Source organism: Chionomys nivalis, chromosome 8, assembly GCF_950005125.1.
Source record: "Chionomys nivalis chromosome 8, mChiNiv1.1, whole genome shotgun sequence".
In the NCBI taxonomy this organism is placed as follows: Eukaryota; Metazoa; Chordata; class Mammalia; order Rodentia; family Cricetidae; genus Chionomys; species Chionomys nivalis.
The window spans coordinates 7,929,195-7,953,556 of NC_080093.1; the positions used below are offsets into that span (position 1 = coordinate 7,929,195).

At 39.8% G+C, this 24,362-nt stretch overlaps 1 protein-coding gene and 1 pseudogene across 5 annotated transcripts in view; one reads left to right on the plus strand and one right to left on the minus strand.

The window, feature by feature from the left end:
* The window catches only part of Add3 (adducin 3), a 107,377-nt gene that overhangs the window by 58,777 nt on the left and 24,238 nt on the right, over positions 1-24,362 (minus strand). Inside the window, exon 1 of one of the 5 annotated variants that reach the window (XM_057777402.1) lies at positions 8,723-8,741. The exons of the other annotated variants lie outside the window; for them this stretch is intronic. The gene's annotated coding sequence lies outside the window, so the exon portion shown is untranslated. Of the gene's footprint in view, positions 1-8,722; positions 8,742-24,362 lie in introns of those variants that run through there. 5 annotated transcript variants of the gene reach the window in all.
* Positions 1,960-2,338, plus strand: LOC130879182 (60S ribosomal protein L36a-like; annotated as a pseudogene).

Consider the following 24,362-nt stretch of genomic DNA (forward strand, 5'->3'; position numbering starts at 1 on the left):
TCTATTCACGGTTAGAGCAGATGGGAGAGGAATTTCCTCTTTGCTACCAGAACTGGAGTAGGAGAGGCACAGATTGGTGACAGTGCAGTGACTAGCTATGTAAATACTTTCCCCTTTCACTGTCTGGATAAGAAGCTCATTTTACCCAGTGTGGTCTTCCTTTTCTTCACCAAGGAACCAAGGAAGCATTCTGAGTTGTACTACAAATCTAGCCTCTTTTTTGGTCTACTGAACAAAGTTAAAGATCCTTCCTCAATGTCTCTATAGTTGCTTTTTCTAAACCAGTGGTTCTCAACCTTCCTAATGCTGCAATCCTTTAAACCAGTTCCTCACATTGTGGTGATCCCAACCATAAAATTATTTTCACTGCTACTTCAACTGCAATTTTGCTACTGTTATAAATTGTAATGTAAATATTATTAGAGCTAGAAATTTGTCAAATGGGTTATGACTCATATGTTGAGAACCAGTGGTCTAAATGCTTACATTACAGAACTCCTCATGATGGCTAGCTTCTAAGGACTCTTTTACTTATTTGGAAGCACCGGTAGGTCGAGGCCAGAGCCTCATCACGGGAGTCCTCTGTAAGTGCACAATGAGAGAATATATCTTGGAACAGGTATTCAGTTTCAATCACGTAGCAAATAACTAAGGTGGAACACTCACCAAGAAGGCAAAGAGTCAGAAGAATGAGAAGCAAAACAATTACAGTATACTGACAGTCATGGGACAGTAAAGCAAGTGAGCAACCGTGTGCCATCAGAGAACTCACTGGAACAAGGGAATCAGTTGTGGGCTTCACATATAATCCTACAGAAAGATTAAAACCAGAGAGATTAAGCAAGTAAGGTCACAAAACTAGTGGAATCAAGGTTAAAAATAGAGAGACATGGGTAGGCGAGATATCTCTCTGCAGGTAAAAGCAGCTGCCATCAAGCCTGATGACTTGAGTTTGAACCCTACGATACCACGGTAGAAGGAAAGAATCAACTTCCACAAGTTATCCTCTGACCCTTCACACACACACACAATTATATATATATATATATATATATATATATATATATATATATATATATATATAAAACACTTCAAAATTTATATGTATAGTTCGGGTATAAAGCTAGCCGTGCGGGCGGCCGGGTGCCAGGAACGTAGCCCACCGCTCTTATTACAACAGAGTGGCGCTCCAACGTGATGGGCTAAATCCACTTAAAAACCTGAGAGGGCTTTAAAAAAAGGGAGTTTAACACAGCTTTTGGCTGTTTGTGGGTGGCTTGCCGCAAAGAAATTGTCCTGACTCAGCAGCAGAAAAAACTGGCTGTTTTAAATGCCGGCTTTCTGGGCTGTGCCGCCATCGTGATCTCTGTCTGGCTCCTGCGGGAGACAGAGCTTTTAAATGGAGTAATTGGAGTAAAGTGTTACGATTTGTCTGATGGCAACTAGACTCGCTGTGTGCCTAAAAGGAAGTCATTGCCTGCTGCGGCTCAGAGGCACAAGGAGCTCCACCACGCTACTGGTACAATGTGCAAGGATCAGAGGCACGAGCGGCTCCGCCATGTTGGACTGGGCGGGGCAAGCTGGCAGTACCTGTTTTTGACCTAGGAATGTCACAGCTTAGATTCTTAAGCGCTTAATGATTTAAAAGCGCAAAACAAAGTGCTCCTGGATAGTAAAGAATTACAGATTCAGACCTGTAAATGGATCACAAGTTGGATGAGTGTATGTAGGCATGAGAGAGAGAAGAAAAAGAATAATAACAATAAATTTAATGCCTTAAAAAAAAGGTAAAGTCTTTAAAGAGACAGAATAAAGTAAAGTGATAGAGTAAAAATAAGCCACGTAAAAATGGAAAATTCACAGAGAGTCTGGATTCTTTGTATTATTCTGTTTTCTTTAAATTTTTTGACTGTGAATAAACTTCCGTTTCTGGCCTTCCCTCTTTCTTTCTGTGCCGATATCGCACCCGCCAACATGGTGAACGTTCCTAAGACCCCACGGACATTCTGCAAGAAATGTGGCAAGCACCAACCCCACAAAGTGACCCAGTACAAGAAGGGCAAAGATTCTTTGTATGCCCAGGGAAAGCGGCGTTATGACAGGAAACAGAGTGGCTATGGTGGGCAGACTAAGCCTATTTTCCGCAAAAAGGCGAAAACTACAAAGAAGATTGTGCTGAGACTGGAATGTGTGGAGCCCAACTGCATGCAGATCTAAGAGGATGCTGGCTATTAAGAGATGCAAGCATTTTGAACTGGGTGGTGATAAGAAGAGAAAGGGCCAAGTGATCCAGTTCTAAGCTGACCTTGTTATGAAGACAATAAAATCATGAGCTTTCACTCAAAAAAAAAAATTTTTTTTTTTGACTGTGAAGGAGATAAATACAGAGAGACATTTCATTAAATGGGCTGCTAAACTGAACCTGCACATATGTTCTAAAGGTATCTTGACTTTGGGCCTAAGGATATGATGCTTTGGAGAGGGTCTTCTTTTGTTTTCACAGAGGATGAGACCCTGTGGATTGTGTCTATCCCAATATGGTATGATAGACCGCGTCCTCCTGAAAGGATGCTGTGAACACCCTCAAAAAATTACTTCACTCAACTGCCAACTGAGATGAATTTAGCACACAGATTATACCATGAAAGACCTAAGTAACAGTGCCCCCATTAAGCAGGAAGCAGTTTGGAGAGAAAAAAACTGCGCCTATATTCCCAAATATTGTTTATAAATATTCTTTTACATTTAAAGGGGGATATGATATAGATATGAATAATTTGCATTGGTATAGATTTTAAGGTCAATTTTGTTATATGTATATGCATATTTCTGATATTGATTAAGGTATTGTGATTGTGTAGTTCATTTAAAAATGTAAAGTATATAGGTTGTTAATGGATAATCATCAATAATAGTCAAGCTTGTTGTCATATTAGTTAGATTTTCAAGATGTGCATAGATATATTTTAGATAGGCATTCTTCATATCTTTCAAAGACTGCAGAATATGGCATTTAAAATATTTTAATAACTTAGGGCTTTTCATGACAATGAGACACGTCTGCTCCCGCCAGCACCAATATACTTCAGAGGAAGATGGGCATCGAAGAGGCTCCTTATGGAGTTTGATAGCCATTTGGGCAAGAAACTACTCTTGCCTGGACTGATGCATAAACTGGACACAAAGAACCCGCAGAAAGAGGACTGCTGAACTTGCCTAAAAGTGAGATGATCTTTCGGGGTTCCTGATTCATGAAAGAGTCTGCGAGACATTCTGCAGGACACAGCAGAAAATGACTGAACTGCCTTTGAAATTTCCTGCTTCATTGAAATGTCTGCTAAATACTATGGGCCTGTAGGCCTAAGATGGATGCCCCAACGGTACAGAGGAACTTTGGGTGACTGTACAGGCAGCAAGATGTCTCTGTCATTTCTAGAGTTTTGGATTTCTTGTTTACTTAGGTAATATTATATCCTTCTGGAGTCTTTGATGGAGTTGAAGAATAGATAGATAGTTATAGTTTTCCTTAGTTATGATAAGAGATAAAATAGATATAAATATTATAACTGTAATTCTTGCTTGATAACTGTTTTGTTATATGTAATTTTACTATGTTAAAGTTAAAGCCTTTCTTTTTTGTTTAAACAGAAAAAGGGGAAATGATGGAGGTGGGTCTTGTATCTGTCTGTTGCTTTCATTGGTTAATTAATAAAGAAACTGCTTGGCCCCCGATAGGACAGAAAATTAGGTAGGCGGAGTAGACAGAAATAGAATGCTGGGAGAAAGAAGCTGAGTCAGGCAGTCGCCATGATTCTCCCACTCCAGACAGACGCAAGTTAAGATCTTTCCTGGTAAGCCAGCTCGTGGTGCTACACAGAATATTAGAAATGGGTTAGATCAATATGTAAGAGCTAGCCAATAAGAGACTGGAACTAATGGGCCAGGCAGTGTTCAAAAGAATACAGTTTCCGTGTAATTATTTCGGGTAAAGCTAGCCGGGTGGCGGGACACAGCCCCACGGCAGCCCTGCACAACAATAAGTTATATATATAGTTTTAAGTGTTTTCTTTATCATAGATAATTTTTATAATAGGCCTATTTTATACTTAGTGTGGAGACTCTTGTCTCAGTTCTAGAGATTGCCAAATTGTACAAGAGATTTAGCTGAGAGAGTAAAACTCAAAGGGAGACAAGAAAAGTCTGGGCAAAAGGTAGTCAATGCCAATGTGCTGCTAACAGTGTGAAAACTAAGGACTACTGGAAGGGTAGGCACACTTGTTTAGCAGCACTAAGGATGCATCCATCCTGCTGTTTCTTACTAAAATGTCACCTGCTTTGATCTATTCCATGTAAGGGTATGGGGCTATGGAAGAATTTTCATAATATTGCTTTTTCTATGAAACAAATAACTTTGAAAAGGTATGTTTCCCATTTTCAATAATGCTCTACTTTTTTCTTTTGATCTCAGGGAACATGTCATTATAAACAGTGGTTGTACAGGTCCTCCTGGAGAGCAGACCCAGCCCTGCTGTCGGAGCTGGCTAGGTTGACTCAGGACGACTCTAAGTTAGTAGCCATCTTAACGGGCGCTTGGCTGCAGAGAATCACTGCTCCTCAACACAGCCACAACTCATCCTGACACTGACGTCACACTGCTCCTCAGATGCCATCATATGCATTCCCAGGAGATGGAGAAGAGGTTTAGACACTTTTCTCCCTTCTCCACCCTCATTCTTCAGCCCATGCAGCACTCTGTCTTCAGTGAAAAGTATCCTGAGGTGTTTTTCCAGTCTTTAGACAGTAGATTTGCCAGCTACTTGGCAAACTAGTGGCATGATAGGAGCTTTAACCAAAACCAAACCAAAGCAAAAATGTTTTATAAATATCTCTGATTTGAATTTTGATCCAAAATATTACTAAAGTTTCAACGTATTCTACTAAATCTATGCTGTACTTATCAAATGCTCATTCTGAATTTAGATGTTTAAAACTTACATTTAAAGTCTAAATTGGAAAATCAATTAATTTACCAATAAAATATTTCTTTTCTATATTCTGCTTGAATTCATTTATTCTATTAACAAGAGATTATTTCATACCTATTATACACAATAGGGCAGGTAGCATGGAAGAGACTACAAGAAACATAATGAGAGAATGTCCAACCCTAAAATGCAATTTAGTGTATACAAGGAGGAAAAAACTTCTTAGACAATGGTAATACAGTGTGTTATTGTGGTACCATTCATGTATTATAGATCTGGAGGAAAAAAAGCACTGGAAAAGGTTCCAAGGATGCTACCTTGGTACTTGATTTAAAAAGCATAAATGCTATGTGAGGGGGAAGGAAAAGGCATGCAAAGACAATTTGCTTTTGTTTGTTTTTTTGAGACAGGGTTTCTCTGCGTAGCCCTGGCTGTCCTGGAACAAGTTCTGTAGACCACGCTAGCCTAGAACTCAGAGATTCACCTGCCTCTACCTCCTGAGTACTGGGATAAAAGGCACTCAGCTGACAATATACTTCTTAAACTTGTATTTTATACACAGCATTACTTAACACTAAAATATGAGACTTCAATTGATATAAAAGAACTGTCATTGGTTAACAGTTTATAGTGATTTACATAATTTTATTTATAAGAAGTTTATAATCTATTAGCAAACTATACAACTTAGTATCATATGCTTTTACTTCCACTTTGGTCTTTGACTAACATGCTAAGAAAAGAAATCCAAGAGCCATTTACATGCTGTCTGGGAACAATATTTGCTTTTACCCTGAGTTAACCAATCTTACAAATAATTCAGGCCAATGATCATGAAAGTTGGTCAAACTCTACTCTGATACATAGTCATAACCACAGAGAGAGGCACAGGAAGGTTCTAGGTTGACATTAAAGTCAGTAGACTAAGGCACACTCAATGTGGGAAAGCCCAGCCCTAGCCAATGGGTTAAAGACTTGAAAGACAGCAAGCATGAGCATGCTTGATTTAACAGGAGGGGCTGAGAAGATGGAAAGAAACTGTTGATCTAGCTGTTTAACAAGGCACCTAAGAGATGAACCTTTGAGGACTGAAAAAAGAAAACCTGGACTAGGCTGGGAATGTAGCTGAGTGACTGAGAGCCACAGCCTTAGTAAGGCTTCAGTTTGACTCTGAGCTCTGTAAAAAAGGGGTATGGGTGCTAAAATGATGAAAAGGACCCATAAAGATGAAAGGAATTATGCCAGATTACTGACAATTAAATCTTGTGATCAAACTATTTTTGATAAGAAAATTTCATAATATTTATGCTCACACATCAAAGTACACACAAGTCCCCCATTTTAAACAATTCAAAGACCATGATGATCATTTGCAGCACACATCATCATGAGAAAGAAAACTACCTACAAAAGAGAAATTAAGGGAGTATATTTGTATTACATGAATTCTTTAGAGTCTTTGCCAGGTTCTTTTAAATAGTAACCTCTTGCATTTAATTATACTTACTGGGGTGCAGCCAACTTTGGGGAACAAACAGTTTATATAAGAAAAGCCACTTGTGATTTCCATTTATGAGCTCACACCTGTAATATTTAAGCTCTGATAAGGGAAAAAAACTATTTTGTCTTTTCAAATGTTCACACAATTTAATTCTGGAGTAGTAATTTCTTGATGAAACAGGTATCTTTAAGAGAGCTTAAGTAACTTCCTCAGAATACATAGAAGAAGAAAAGGTTACACAAACAACTGCTTCTGAGGCTTCCAAAAGCTGGGTGGGGTAAGGAAAGCACGGAAGAGACTGCGAGCAGCAGGGTGGTGGCGGCAGATAAGAAGATCAACCGTGGCGGGCCACACCCAGAGAGCTGTGCGCTGCCTTCAAGGAGTGGGACACTGAGCAAGTGAACAGTTTTGGTTTTGTTTGGCTGAAAGGCTGCACAATCTTCCAAGTAGAAGGAGGAAAGTGAAGGGTGTTTCTCACACAGAACAAGTTAAGATGTATCTTTAAGAGTATTTTTAAAGAATGAAAGACTAATTATAGAAATAGAATAAAGGGAGTCAAAGTAAAAGTAACTGCATGTTTAGTAGTTCAGAACGGCAATATGTATACCTTATAAAGGAAAATGAAAAACTTAGAACTTAGAGGAAAAACAAAGCTTCATGTTAACTCAGGGGATCATCTATTATTTCGTGATAGCAACCCTTTTACTCCTATGGACTATGTCACCATGAAATAACAAGGCCCCAAAAGTTACACTGACAACAATTTGAGGTGTTTGGATAAGCACAGTCTTTTGTTGTCCTGATTCAAAATTTGGCTCTGTATAGAAGCAACTCTCAATGACTAGACTTTTAAAATTTATTTCACTTGGCTCTGCTGGGTTCATTCCAAGTTGCCAAGCTGTTAATCTGTAACAGCTCTAGACTCCTTTAGACTGATTCCTGTAGCTCCAATACAGCATGTGATATGAAGCTTCAACTAAAGGAGGAGGGTGGGTGAAGAAGGCCCAACTACCTTTGGAACTGTTTTTAAGTTCAATGGTAAAGGGCTCTACTTAGTATGCCTGAGGCCATATGCTTGACAACAGGAATGAACACACGCATGCACACACATATCGTACAGTCACACACACCCCATCCTGCCTATCCCAAACCAACCATGGGACGCAATTATTACTGTACTTTATTTCAATTGTGTGGCTAGAAGCTATAGGATTGATTTTAGAAAGGCCTCTGTGAGAAGAAAATCAATTTTTTTCAGCTTCAGCTTTAATGCTCTCTTTGTTACCCTCTCAGAAAGGGAAGTCAATCAAAGTGCACACTGGGTTCTGTGTGACTGGAACGTTGTGCAACCTTCCGGACAAGGAGGTACTTCAAGCTTTTGGTGAGGCATTTCTTGTGGATGATTTACTACATTAATCAACTCTGTTCATTCTTCTAAGTGTTAATTAATATTCGCCTACAAAATTGGAAGAAGGGCACCAACCATTCAACAGTGTTTGCTTTTCCTGTGACACCAAAGTCAAGATGTACCTGATAAAGCAGAAAACAGTTGGTACACCTAGACAAACATTTGAACACAGAAAAGCAGCAGCTCTTTTCCTAACATTCTGGCTCAGATTAAAAACAAAAAGTGTAGTTAGGGTTCAAAAAGGACTCTACCTCTTCTGCTGTAAAGTCATGCAATAGTGTTTTTGTTTGGCTTGGTGGGGAGTGCTACAGATGGAACCCAGACAAAGGCTCTACCACGGGGCACAGCTCAGCCCTGAGAATAAGTCTTACTGTAGAACCACTTTCAAAATCCTGGACATTTAATTATGCCTCAGTATAAACTGCCTGAAACTTAGAAAAGGATTATGACAGCCCTAGCTAGGAACTGGAAGCCTTATCTTTCTAACCAACAAGTAGAGGAGGGAAGGCAGAAATTCTTTCCTACTTCCTATGTGTGTGTTTCAGATCATTTCGTATGCTAACTAAAAACGATTTTTAAAATTCACTAATAATTAAGGGTTAAAAAAGACAACAGGAAGTCTGAATTATAAAGGGTTACATCACTAGTTAACAACAAACAAAGCCCCGAAAAAGCTGAGGCAGAAGGATATCAAATCTCAGGTAGGCCTGAGTTACAAAATGAGTCCCTGTCTCAGAAAGTTAGACCAAAATGCCATCTGTCCACTAACTCAGGAACAAAGGAACTGTAAAAACAAACAAACAAACAGGCAGGAATGGTAGTACATACCTATCAGCCCCAGGGCTGAGGCAAGAAGATAGTGTGAGGCCACCTTCCGTTAGAATTGTAAAACTGTGTTCAAACAAAACACTTTAAACACTCAAACCACAAATCAAAAGGCGTTCCGCTTTTTGTTCTTCCCCAGACTGGTGAGTGGAAAATAGAAGCCCTTTGCTGAGAACCTGCAATAGGATCTCTTCAACTTTACATCTGGAATTCACACGCCAGGTGGTCCAGAGAAGGCTAAGTCAAGAGAAGAACACCATGTTGTCTTGGGCCCATGGCAATCTGATACACCTGGAGAAGGACACCAGAAACCTTTCTAGAAGAGCGGTGCTCAAAACAGACCAGACTACCTTGTCTCAACTGAGGTTCAGGGGCAGAGCACATACATAGCAGATGGGAGGCCTTGGGTTCCACCCTTGGTATAGAAAATTAATAAATAATTAGTAACATATAAATAGATGGCTTAAGAACTCCCACAGATAGAGAAGAACCCTGTCAACTTCAGAACTCAGAATAACAAAGCACACAAGTACACATAGTTCCTTAAACAAAAGCCAGGAGGAAAACAGGGAACAAAACCGTACCCTACCCTCTAAGAACTGTCAACAATGGGATAATTAAGCAACACAAAATAGGAGTGTAGTTCCTAAAGAACTAACAGGGGATTAGGAGAAGCCAGAGTCAAAGAGAGTATGCTTGAAACACATCAGTAGCCCAGAGGCAGGTCTCACCTACAAGAGACTGACACATATGATGGGCGGTGGTGGTGCACACCTTTAATCCCAGCTCTCAGAAGGCAGAGGCAGGCAGATCTCTGTGGGGTCAAGGCTAGCCTGGGCTACTGAGCAAGTTCCAGGACTGGCTCCAAAGCTACACAGAGAAACCCTGTCACGAAAAACCAAAAAAGAAAGAAAAAAATAAGAGAGAGACTGACACTCTTGCAGCAGACTTCAAAAGAAAACTAAAGACAAAACAAAATTTTCCAACTGGAAGCAGAAATAAGTGTCAGTTTAGAACTGTATCCAACAAAGCTAAGTGAATGAAGAAGAAAATAACCGTGAAGAAGAGTTGAGGTGAAGAGCAAATTAACTGGTAAATACACAACGTTAAAAATACTACGTAAAGGGGCTGGAGAGATGGTTTAGCAGTCAAGAGCACTGGTTGCTCTTCCAGAGGACCTGGCTTCATTTCCCAGCATCCGCACGACAGCTTATAATTGTCTGTAACTCCAGTCCCAGGGAATCTAATGCCCTCTTCTTCATCCTCTCTGGGTACCAGGCACAAACGTGGTGCAGATGTCCATGCAGGCAAAACCCTATACATATTAAAAAGAAAACAAAAAGCCCTCATAAAACAGCAGAGACAGTCCGGGCAAGGAGGTATGTGCATGATGCATCTAGCCTAAAGCATCCTGTACTACTGAGACTTTGTCCTAAACTTGGAGTAGGCTAGAGTGGTGGGTGGCACATGCCTTTAATCTCAGCACTCCTCAGACAGAGGCAGGAGGATCTCTGTGATCCAGGCAAGCCTGGTCTACACAGTGAGTTGCAGGGCAGCCAGGGCTATACAGAGAAGGCTAAAACCAACCAACCAAACAAACAAAATTATTCTGGGGGCTTTCTCCTTGTCATTCAAGTTCAACAACACACAAACTCCATGTTTAATTCATGCTGTTGTTCATATTCTCATCTGGGCATATATCCAGCCTCTTGCTCCATCAAACACTGGAATAAATTTAATGTATTAGGAAATCAGAAAAACTAAATGGATGGGAGGGGGTGGGGAAGCAAATACATTTTCACACCAAGTACAGGATACAGCTGTGATCTGTCAAGCTTACAGGACTTTCTTTAGCTAACAGCAAGGTCACATGACTGTCTCCTCGGCTGAACAGGAAGCAGCAATCTGGAAATACAAATGTTCCCAAGCTCCAGTTCTCCCATTTCCCACTTCCCGCACACACTCACCCTCTGACCCAGGCTGTGGAACACGCTCACCCAAGCCTCTCTGATGAAGCATCAGCAGTCTAGGAATGACTAGGATTTGAGGAGTCCGCATGCAGTAGCTTTTAGTTACCATGTTCCCCAAAACAGAAGTCCAAGGGACTACTTGTTTGCTGTACTATTTGAATAAACAGGTTGGAACAAGATTGGCAAACTAGCGTTAGCTCTTGAATTCATACTTGAACACACAATACATAATCTCTCCCTTTGCAGGTTGTTTTCGTGGCAACAAGTATAACTTAGAAATCAGAATTTCCCTTTTGCTCTTCACAGAATATGATGTGAGCCACAGACAAGGCACTTAATCCAGACTCCAGGCAGCAGAGGCCGAAAAGGAGTATAAGGCATTAAAATGTGATTTATAAATCATGTGTCCTACAAAATGCAAATTAAAAAGAGAAGTTAGTGAAGCAAAAAGACATTGAGACAGCGTTCCAAGCACCAGAGCAACGCGCCCAAAAAGTGGTCCGCTTGGGGGCCAATAATAGCTAACAGGAATATGGAGGAACGCTCTCCCAGCCCCACTGTAGAATAAACTTAGAGCACCGAGAACAGCCTGTTTGGATGCGTCCATGCTGATCAGAGGTCCTCTGGTGCAAGCAGGAATGGATGCTCCAAGTGATAATTATACATAAACAAGGCACGCGCCAAACAAAGAAACAGCTCTGCGCTCCATGGCTGTGCTTAGAAGACAGGAAGGGGTGAGCATTTTAAAGAAAATGCCATAGAAATTATTTTTAAAACAATACTTCAATCTCTTAATTTCCCAGTTTACTTTGTACCTCGGCGGGCAACAGAACAGTGTTGCTCTGGTCCCCACAGGAAGCCCCAGCACCATGGGTCTGATCCACAAAACAGCTAACTCTCTGAAACAGGAAGCCAGCTGACAGCACACATGCAGGAGAGGAACAGCAGCAGCACACAGGCACTCCGCTCCAAGGTTCTCCCTTTCACAGCAACGACCAGAATTTATCAACAGCTGGGACACTTCCTTCTCACAGGAAAAGGGTAACTTCTTCATTCAAACTGAAGAGGAAATGACACAAAAGGAGAGAGGGAGGGAGAGAGGGAGAGAGGGAGGGAGGGAGAGGGAGAGAGAGAGAGAGAGAACAGAGAGAGAGAACAGAGAGAGAACAAGAAGGATATTTTATATTTAAAAAAAGGGGGGGGGGCTTCCTGAAGGAAAAGACACACTCACTGTCTTTGGGCAAAACCTAACCTACACACACCAAGCAAGCAGGAAAAGTCTCTTCAGAAGGTAATAGGGAAAATAACTCAAGGAAATGCAGAGTTAGCCTCAGTGGAAGAATCATTTTCATCTCAGTGGGTTGTCTATCTCAAGTACCAATATTCTTAAAAGGAATACCATTAATTCTCCTTTATATTCTGCAAGGATTTTTATCTGTATTTTTAAAAGTCTTTGATAATTTCATGCATTTATATATTTTTAATCAGATAAAACCCCAATTGTCCTCTTATGGCCAACCTACTCCCTTTATATATTTTAAAACACTAAACACTATATATTTTACATTTATTTAATATATATGGGTGCTTGTCTGCATGTATGCTGTGTGTGCCTGGTACCTGTGCAGACCAGAGAGGACCTTGAATACTCTAGAACTGGAGTTACAAACAGTTGTGAGCTGCCCTGTGGGTACCGGGAATTGAACCCAGATCATCTGGAAGAGTAGGCCTGTGTGCTCTTAGATGAGTCATATTTCCAGCCCAATCTGTAACTTTTTAAAGTTACAAATTTTCTACACATGCATATAAAATTTCATAACTACTTAAGCTTTAGTTCAGATTAAAAAAAAAACAATTTAAATGGTTCATTATTTATGTTATACATTTTTAGTTAAGTATATTTCTTTATTTTGCCAGTTTTCTTTGGAGTGCCTCTGATACCATTTTGTGTTGGAGGCATCCTGGGGAACAAGCTCTCTGCCTTTATGTCATCTAACAAAATACAACACACAGTACAAAGAAAGTCTAAATTAACAAAGGATTACACGGCTCCTTCTATCTGCATGGAACCCTCCAGTTTACAACGACTTTCATAGCCATTATTTCATTTTATGTTCAAGTCAACTTTATATAATTATAGCAGCATTTTCATGGACTAAGATCATTTATGGATAGGGGAACATCAAGCTAGGAAATAACAGAGTTAGGACAAAAACCTAGGCTTTTGAGGCCTACTTCTCTGGTAAATCTACCTTTAATTTTTTTTTTTTAAAATCTGTGTGTTTCTAAGTTAAATAGTATGAAGACTCATGGAAAAATAATTACTAACAATGTAAAGTTCATGAATGTTTTTTAACCTTAGAAAATACCAACCCTCTAATAACTTAGTCTGTGAAATCCAGCAGCGTGTCTCCCCACCAACTCTGCCAAATACAGTTCTTGTCCTTAGTCCAAAATATGTGTATTCTGAATATTCAGGAAATATAAAATTCAGTATTTTTTCTTTTTTAAATATTTATTTTTATTTCACCTTCATATATGGAGGTGTTTTGCCTCCATGTATGTTTATATGAGAGCATCAGATCTCCTGGAACTGGAGTTACAGAGGTTGTGAGCTATCATGTGGGTGCTGGGAATTGAACCTGGGTCCTCTGGAAGAGCAGCCAGTGCTCTTATCTATTGAGCCATCTCCCCAGCCCCAACATTTAATATTTTTAAAATTAACATTCAATATTTTTTGAATTAAGGATTCTAGTGATACGCAGCTGAGCAGTTCATGGGAGGCCTTAATTTACTACCATATTCTAAGCTTATATAACATAAGTCAGAACACCTGGGTAAAAAGTTCAACAGTTCAGTCAAATGTTGTGAAAACCTCTGCCTGGATGTTTCGTCAGCATAGCTATTCTCGTACTGGAATATTTTCCAGTTTGACACCATGTCAGTCAAGAGAAGATTTGAGCAGCATTATAATAACGGCTGACATCACTGGGCACCTACCAGATGCTAAATGCTGTAATGCTGTGCCAAGTACTTCTAACACATTTCACCAGGAAGCTGGCTTTCCTTCACAGCCAGCCGAGTCCCACTACCAACTGTTACAACGCATATCTTTGTACATGCAATGTGGCTGGTTTTGGGACATAACACGTAAATCCTTATAAATGTAGTGATGAAGCAAGAGAAAGGAGTATTTAACTACCTGAGAAATACTGACAGACTGCCTCATATGACAGTCAAACTTCTGAAAACACATACATCAGAATTAAGGCTTTGTTTAACATCTCTGTTCTGGGTTATTTCACTCATTTTTTTCTTAGTGTATTGATTAGAGCAATAATCTTAGTACATAGTTGTGGTGGTTTGAGTAAGAATGGCCCTTATAGGTTCATATATGTGAACACTTACTCATCAGGGAGTGGTCCTACTTGAGAAGGGTTGGGAGGTGCAACCTTGTTGGGGTAGGTGCGGCCTTGTTGGAGAAAGTGTGCCTGAGGTTTCAAAAGCCCAAGCAAGTTAGGTCCAGTGTCTCTCTCTTCCTGTTGCCTGAGGATCTGGATGTAGAGCTCTCAGCTACTTTTTCAACACCAAGTCTGCCTGTGTACTGCCATGCTCCCTGCCATGATGATAAAGGACTAACCCCCTGAAACTGTAAGCAAGCCCCAATTAAATGCTTCCATTTATCAGAGGTGCCATGGTCATGGTGCCTTTTCACACCAACAGAACACTGACTAGGACAACAGTATGCTACGAATTTTGTTATTTTAACTTTATACATAAAGAAAGTCAGGTAGGAGAGTGCATGCACTATATTCTAATGGAGGGTTTCTAGAAATGTAGACACAAAATTTAACACCTTCATGACCTTGTAGACTCCAGACAGACAATTCTAATAGTAATAACCAAACATATGCTATACAAAAATGCTCACTAAAAACTGAAAAGCGACTTTGCTACCATCTGCCACAAAAAGGAATGTATCTACACTGTAGCCATGCAGAGACCAGAAAGTGAATCAAAACCATTCTTTTCATTATTGAGCTAAATGCAAAAAAAAAAAAAAAAAAAAAAAAAAAAATGTAGGAAGATTACTATGGTAAATTGCCAGGGCTATTTTTCTCTCTTCTGCTATGATCTTAATGCTCTCAGCCATCTGGTTTATATTTATTATACTACTAGGAAGCTGTTTTTAGTCACTAACAAAACTAAAAGCACTATTCTTCCTCTTCAGTTATTCCATATGCTTTGTTTTGCCCATTTCAGAACAAATTTTAAAGGCCTCATTATCAACACCTTGAGTCAACCGAATGTTATCTATTTACAATATTTATAATATATTTACAACATAATTGTTCCTGTACTCATTTCAACAATGGCTTCTTGAAGCTCTAAGGAAGTTCTTCCTCCTTTTCTACTCCAATTTCTCTACCAACCCTATTTCCAGAGGGGCCTAAGACCTTTCCATCCATCAAGTCAGTTTCTTTACTATCCAGTGTGTCTGTATCACCTCTGGAATTGTTCTCGGGATTGACAAAACATCAATTTATTCATTCATTAGATTTTTATGCTTTTGCTATTAGCTATGTGTGGAAAATACCCACACTAGAAAAGAGTGGCCTTTTCCAGGCCAGCCGGGCTACACAATGACAAAACTGCTCAAAAAACAAAACTGCTGTTTGCTCTATATACTTATCCTCTGAAAATGAGTTTTTCAAAGTCAATGTTATTGACCAGTGAATCCAGATTAATCATTATTGGCCTAGTGTATACAATTTGCTGAGTAGCATAAACGCAAAAATAAATAATAATTCACAAAAAGCAAATTATAAAGTAATCCATTAAAACTCCAGTAGGGGGCATCAAGATGACTTAGCCATTTAAAGACACTTGCCACCTAACCCAACCTCCAGAGTTTAGCTCCTGTTCCTCAGATAGTGTGTGTGTGTGTGTGTGTGTGTGTGTGTGTGTGTGTGTGGGAAGACCGCTGAGAGTCTCCGCCACCTCCACAGCACACGTGAACATCCACATAAATGTTTGTCAAAGCTTCAACGTAGAAAATATGCATTTTATCATTACTCAGATTACGCCAAAACCAATGAAAACTTTCCCTGATGCGTGCACATGGGAAGTTTCTCTCTTGAAATAATTGCTCAGAGCAGACAACTACCTCCTAGTTAGATTCCTCACTTATGACAATCAAGTTAGTCTATTTCAAAAACTTCTTTTGCAACAAAGAAAGTGATAAAGTTTTAAGAGAAGTGGACTTACCAATATGTAAGGTTTTCTTTTCAGTATTTACAAAGATTTCTTTTTTATTTTATTTTATGTGCGTGAGTATTCTGCCTACATGCATGAATATGTTCTACATGTGTATCTGGTACTTGGAGAGGCCAGAAGCAAGAACTGGGTCCCCTGGAACTAGAGTCACGGGTGCTTGTGGCTACCATGTGGTTGCTGACAGTCAAGCCCTATTTCTCTGAAAAGCAGCCAGAGCTCTGACCATCATCTCTCCAGCCCTGTGTTTTCAATATTTTTGAGAAAAGGTCTTGCTGGATAGGCCAGGCCATCTTTGAACTCATCATTTTTCTACCTAGCCTTCCAAGCGCTGGAACTGTGGACTTTTATAACCACTGATGAGAAAAAGGAATTTCTTTATATACAGGGTCCATTGGAGCCCCCACATTCCATGGATAAACTTCAGAAAATTCAACTTGAATTTTCTCAAAGAGAGGAAACATTACCCATGAACTTTCCTGAGGAGCATCCATAGTTTTCATCAATTCTCAAAGGGTATCTGTAGTCTCAAGAATTCAAGAAGTTAGGTGAAGAGAAAGCACAACTGTGAGTACTTGACCATGGGGTACTAGCCCCAAGTGGGGCGTCAATATCACCCTCTCTAAGACCCAGGGAATAATAATACAGAAGAGGGGCAAGGAAGAATGAGAAACAGAAGACATGGGATAGCTGTCAAGCTTGAACTCACTACAGGTGTGATACTATTCCCAAGACTGGCTATCAAGACTGGTGGAGAGGCCCACTAGGCTCCACCCTTGCCCACAGGATGATCTGCAGTTAATGGTTGCTAAAGGAGGTGTCAATTTCTTCCTGGTGCAGTCACTGATACGCTGCCCATGTTCTAGTAATACACCCTCCCTGTAGTAGGAGCTGCGGGCCTCTTCCCACAGCCCGGCTCATGGCTGCCTGGCTAGCTTATGCCCTAAAATAATGACACAAAAACGGTATTCTTTTAAACACTGCCTGGCCCATTTCTATTGTGTGTAGCACCCCAAGGTGCGCTTACCAGGAAGATTCTAGCCTACGTCCATCCTGGGTCGGAGCTTCATCACGTCTGCTGGGGAGAGGCAAGCATGGCGTCTGCTCCAGAGAGCAGAGCTGTCGAGTCTGAGCTCACTTCCTCTTCCTCCCAGCATTCTGTTCTGTTTACTCCACCCACCTATGTTTTAACCTATGAGGGCCAAGCAGTTTCTTTATTACTTAACCAATGAAATCAACAGATTGATATATGACACTCCCACATCACCTCCCCCCAAAGTTAGTTTCTATAGACAGGGTTTCTCTGTGTAGCCCTAGCTGTCCTGGAACTTGCTCTTGTAGCCCAGGCTGGCCTCAAACTCACAGAAATCCACCTGCCTCTGCCTCTTGAGTGCTGGAATTAAAGATATGCACCACCACCACCACCGTGCAAACAATTCTAATAGATTCAGTGGGTTATACATAAAAAGAAGACATAGTGGGAGACTTAGGAAGAAGGGTTTCACCTGGTGGGGGACGGAGGAGAGAGAAATATGGAGTGAAAATTACTAATCCATTATACACAAGCATAAAACTGTCAAAGAATTTTTTTTTTTTCGAGACAGGGTTTCTCTGTGGTTTTTTTGGAGCCTGTCCTGCAACTAGCTCTTGTAGACCAGGCTGGTCTCGAACTAAAAGTTCACATGATGATCTCACTGGCACATGCCTCTCAGGTTGGCAGTATTGGTGGTAACTTGTTGCTTATTAAGTACTTATTTGTGAGGCGACACTCGTTTGCTGATTTTCTTATACAACAGAGTGCTAGAGCAGCAGGAACTACCCACAATTATGAGGGCATCTGTGGAAACGTGCCATGCACATGAATAACCTATGTGAAATTAGTCCAGCAGAAAATGGATGCCCTACTTCCATTCTATAGACAAAGACGCACAGGCTTAGGAACGGATTTCATTTCTGTGACTCAGTCAGGGCTGTAGATGAAACGGACCTTCATGAAGCACTGTCTTAAGTCTGGGTTGTGGTTTTAAAGGTACGTGTTAAAGTTCCATCCTTAGTGTCCTTTTGCACACTCACCTTGAAGAGCCTCACCTGTCTGCCACAACTCCAGCCACCACCTCTCCTGTCATTGTTTCACAGATCTGTGTCTCCAGCTGCCTGTTAAGAGTTCCCACTCCTGCCTCAGTGTCTTGACCTTCACGTGCTAAACAACTCAACTCCTACTATCCACAGATGGGAGGTGGGAAGACAGGTGGACAGGGAAGCGGGAAGGAGGGTGGGAAAGAGGGAATGAGAGAAGTAGGAAGTTTTGCCCTAGTTTTCTTCTCCATGCCTGAACCAGGACTTCAACTTGACCTTCAACCTAACCTTCACTTCCCATGTTCTTCTGACTTTATTATTTTTTCTCTTAAGCAAGCTTTCCCTTCCCCATTCTTGGACACTACTGATTTATTTCATGCCTTAATTCTGTCTCTCTGGAATACTACAGTAATCTTTTTACCTCAGCCTTATACCTCTCCAGCTACTCTCAATATCACTGCCAAAATAAGATATTAAAAACACAAACCTGACCACATCTCTCCACTTCCTATAAATCTTTCAATGTCTTTCCATTTCATACAGAATATAGTCCAAAGAACATGGCATATAAATATCTGTGGCATAATCTTTGTTATAAATCTATTATCTGCTTTATGTTATAATAGGACAGTGCATAGTTAGATAAGGAATTAAGTAATACTTATAACAGGTGATAACCATAAAATTACTGTACAACTGTACAACTACACATAAACTAACAGATTCTACTACATGTGTGCCTTGTGATCCTGACAGTGTCCATTTGTTCACTCATGTTTCAGGTAAACTAGCCCAGTAAACTACCTTTTCATCTTGACAAAAGCATTACACTATCAAGCTGGAAGTGGAGGTGCACCCCTTTAATCCCAGTACTTAGAAAGTAAAAGCAGACAGATTTGTGACTTCTAGGATAGCCTGGTCTATATAGCAAGCTCCAAGCCAGCTACAGCTGCATGTTAAGATGCTGCATAAAAAATTACAAAGTTTTACATAATCCCACTAAATACTCTATATATTCTCACCTACCTCATTCAGGGTAGCAATATCTAACATGCTTTTTTTTAATGACAGAATTTGGATATCTATAGAAAAAATTAATTTCCCTAATGGTTTGCTAAGTATACTGACTACATTCCTCATTTCTGTGACTACATACTTGACAAAAGCTACTGAAGGGAGAGGGGACTATCTGCGCTCACTGGAGGTGTGTCGTGTGGGAAAGGCATGGCAAGTGGTCACACTGTGTCCACAGTCACGAAGCAGAGAAAGATAAAATCCTGCTCAAAGCACGCTTCTTTTATCTAGTCTGAGAGCCTAGCCCCAAGGATGATGCTGACCAGGGTGGGTACTCCCTCCTCAACTAAACTTTTATAGAAACACCTTCAGAGACACACTCAGAGGCACATTTCCATGGTGACTTAAAGTTCAATCAGGTTGACACTGAAGATTAGCCATCACTGACAGCATCAACATCTGAGGTTAGGAAGTTCAAAGATGGCCCTGGTGACTCTATTCTCCACTACTCACACTCTGGGCAGCCCTTTTTTCACACCTTACCATCACGGGCAGCATATGACAGAAGAGATAGTGTATGTGCAGGATTATAGACGGAAGGGAGGGAGGGAGGGAGGGAGGGAGGGAGGGGGAGGGGAGGGGCAGAAGGAAGGAAGGAAAGAAAGGAAAGGAAGAGAAAGGAAAGAAAGACAGACCGACCGACCGACCGATCTATGGATCCCATCCCCTCTCATTCTTCAATACTCCAAGGGAAGAGAGGCCACATCTTTCACCTGCAAAAGGAAGGTAACTCAAACCCTGCTACACCACTTTAAAAAAATAAATCAACTAAGAACAGATTAAAGACTCGAAGCCTGGAAACTGTGAAACTACTACAAGAAGACAAGAAAAACACTTTTTGACTTTGTAACAGATAAAAGGGAAGGAGGTAAAACACAAAATCACAGGAAGAAAAGCAAAAATGAGCACACTAAGAGCTCTGGCACAATAAGGAAACAGGTCTGTGTAATGAGGAAACTTGGAGACAGAGACACTGAGAGACGGAGAAAGAGAGATTTGAAAGTTACTATTGACAGGACTGAATATGCAGAATTCATAAAGAACAGCACAAAGAAAATAATTTGGCTAAACAAAAGGGGGTGCCAGATCTAAACAGCGCTCAAGATATCTACAAATGGCCAGCAAGCAAGCTGGCTTTATAACCTACAATTACCTAAAAACATAGACTGCTGATGGGTGGGGTTGGGGATACAGGATGCCGGCAGTATTAGTGAAGATACAGCAGCTTGGGCTGCTGAGAGAAAAGATGGATGGACTGAACAAATTAAACAGTATGGATAATCACCTACCACTTTAGTTCTGGTTCAGGCATGGAGAAAGAAAACTACGGCAAAATCCACAAAGAAATCTCCACCATAATATACAGAAAACATCTTATGTCTCTGTAAGAAATGTTTCTACCCTCAATGTTCAAGCCAGCATCTGATGGCTTAGTCCTAAGTATAGCCTAAGTATTGCATTAAAACACCAATTTCAGTTATTCAGCAAATGTAAGTCTGTACCTCCTGGCTTTTTTTTTTTTTTTTTTTTTTTTTTTTTTAGGCCACCTACCAGCTCCCAAATCATGACATGAGGAGTTACTATTAGTTCTAGTTTTGAATGCTTGGCCTAGCTTAGGCTCTTTTCTGGCTAGCTTTTAACTTAACCTGTTTCTCTTTATCTACCTGTTGCCTCGGGGCTTTTTACTTTTCCTTCTGTGTATCTTACTTTCACTGCTTCTAGTCTCTGGCTGGCTGGAGGCTGCCTGGCTTCTAGCCCTGGGCTTCTCTCTCATTCTCTCCTTCTCTGGTTCCCCTAGAGCCTAGATTTCTCCTCCTATTTATTCTCTCTCCCTCTCAGCCCTTCCTATCTTTTTCCTGCCTAGCTACTGGACACATTCAGCTTTTTATTAGATCAATTGGGTGCCTGAGGCAGGCAAGGCCAAACAAATGCAACACAGTTTTACAAAATTAAACAAATGCAGCATAAACAATTGTAACACATCTTTACATAGTTTAAGTAATACTCCACAACATAAGCCAAAGTTACACACACACAATTTCCTAAATACAATGAATTTAAGACACCATCTCAGTATTTGGTATGGTGGATAATGAAAATGATTTCTTTTGGGTAGGAAGTTGGCTATAAACCACACATCTCAAAACATGACACACAGTAAGTTAAGCGTCTTTGTTTCATTTACTTAATTTATACACTGGTTTCAATTTAGCTTATCTATACTTAGGATTTTCTATTACTCACAAAAAGGCATAAGTTCCAACCCTGGAATGACTCAGGATCCACATTTAGCTATTAAATTAAAACCAACCAATCAACAAAACCCCTTATATACCATTTTTAAAAAATTCATGTAAAGCAAAATGTTGTTTAAAATTTTTGATGTACATACTCAATGACCCTAAATAGTAAGCTTTGGTGTATGTGTGTTTGTGTATGCATGCATATATGTGTGTGTGTGTGTGTGTATGTGTATGTAATATATATACATGTGTATGTACATATCTCTATAATTTGAATATCATTTTAAGTTTTTGTATAGGATGAACTTCAAAACCTCACTTAATACAACTGATTATAAAGCAGTATTCTGGAACACTGAAAACTTCAATTTTCCTTTCAATTCAAAATAAAATAGTCTACTTTAAGTATCATTAACATGTCTTAATGTAATCATTAAGTTTAAAATAACTATTTTTTAATTTATCCTTTAATACACATAATTTTATAAATTAGCATAAGAAAATGATCAGAAGTAAATGGTATTTTTAAGTAAAAGAACAACTACATTTATAAAAAGCATCAAAATACTTCCAAATAAGGATATGTCAATAGTAATTCAAGAGCACTCCCTGTAGAAATTAATATTTCACAGAAAATAAATATTTGTATGTAAAATGGCCTTAGGAATACTAATGTAATAACTACATGTTTTGTGTGAATTTTCACAGAACAAAGTAAGCACAATAAACCCTAACTGTGCAAACCTGTAACTTGAATAGCACTGCTTCTCCAACTCATGTTCCAAGACCATGAGCTCTACCACAGAGACTGATTTTACTGGAGACGCTGGAGAAAACACCGCATTCTAACAAAGAGGTCTGCCCATCAGCAGCACTTCTTTGCTATGCTAAGGTGCACTGTGAACCTTTTAGAGAAGGTGCAAGAAAGTAGCTCCTAACATGCTTGGAACTACTTTGATGAGGAATCTTAAAAACTAATGAGGTAAGAACATACAATGGGAAATGACCCGCTGGACATAAAGAGTGAAGAGCTGGTGTATTACTATACTTACGTAAAGCTCACCAAGACATAAAATGGTCCACAGTAATTCTTAAGTTCCAGTCCTCATCTGTGGGCTTTTTCACTTGTACCAATCACCTGCTCACCTTAACATGACTACAACTTTCTCCACACAGATACAGCAACTTGTACTATTTACTAGGCTAAGCCATCTGCACTTCAGCATCTTTCTTGTTTGTAGAGTCCTATATAGAAGCAAGCTATCATCGTAGGAACTCAACGTAGAAATTAAAAGCACCTGAGGGAGTACATAATTTATTTTCCTATCTTCTTCTGTAAGCTTAGCAGTAAGAAGACAACATGAGCATGAAGTATTTCTGCTAGATATTTCATGTTTGCACTGTGTATCTTTTAATATAGCATTTGAGAATTTTTAATTATAAACAAATTAATTTTAAAGTAATTACATTGCAGAAACACTGCTTCCACTATGAATCCTATTCTCCAGAAATGAGCCCATCTGATCTGCCAGCTGGATGGATCCCAAGTAAATTTTGATCAGTACTTGGCAAATACTCCTTACACACACAGCATTTTACACATACTACACACTAAAGATGCATTCTAAGACTGTCCTGAAAACTAAATAGTTACATCATAGCACAAATGTATTGAATGTATCTTCTTTAAATTTGCAGCTTAAACTAGATGAGCAGTTTCAATAATACTCCAATATTGTGCTTTAACTCTGCATACGTCTTTTTCTGTTATTAGTCTGTTGGCACCTAACACTGGATTGGGAAAGCCTGCCATCTGGTAGTTATAGCAACCCTTCACTAACTTGGTTAGAAGCTGAAGATCATGAGTCACCCAGAAATGAAAACCAAGCTTATTATTACTATGAATATACTGAAATCTTTCCTTCAATAATAGCCATTCAACAGGGTTTTTCACTCAGAGAAACATCATGCATACAAACATGTAATTGACCTACCAGAAAAAAAAATCAAGTTGTAAAGGGGTTACAGGGATGAATGACTGAATTAAGCCATTAGGTTAACATTCCCCTCACCCACAAGGCGGCCACTGTCTCTTTTATAAAGCCTAGGGATGGAAGCCAAATTAGCCCTATTTAAGTTGGCCGTTCAGTTTAACTCTCACTTCTCTTAATCATAATGTGAATGTTCTTTGGTGCATGTTCCTTTCCTCTGAACAAAATTTCAGGTAGACGACACGTCAGATAAATAATAAGTGATATAAGAACAATACAAACATGTATAGCATATGAGTATGAACAAAGTGTGTTTAAATTTGCCATAATCTCAGTCAGGAAGGAAAGGAAGAATAGGGAAGGCAATTACAGAATCTGATAATCTCATATTCTACAATTTCCTAAAGCTACAGTTAGGATACTAGAAGACTTAGAAAACCACTCTACCTAGTTGTAATAAAAATGCTATTTTTAATACATCAGTTTCTTTTCTGAAATAACAATAACCATGGTTTACATAGCTCTATATATTATAATGTTATTACATATACAATGTAATATTATGCTTTGCACTTTGTGCCTCCCCATCTCTCTCTCTTCCCTCAAACTCACTCTGAAACCCATGCAGGCCTTGAACACTCAAAATCCTCCTGCGTTGGCTACTCAAGCCGCACTGCAGGCGTACGGCACTATGCCTGGCTATGTTCCACTATTGGAACTTGCACAGACATCATCACCATCGCTCTCGTCCCAAGTTCTCTTTACATTTTTAATATCTCTGTTTTTCCTTTTCTCTTATCTTTCCAAAGTCAGTAACACAGACTTGAACCTCAGTATAGACAGCAGGAGTTGAGTAAATGCAGCATCCAGCCCTGCTCAGCACTCAGAGCATAATCATAGCGATTCTAATCAGCAGCTAACATGCCAGCACGCTGACATTTCCGTCTGCTCATTCTTAGCACAACAGTGTCAGGGACATGGCCATTTAGAGATGACCTAGGATTACACAAGGCTT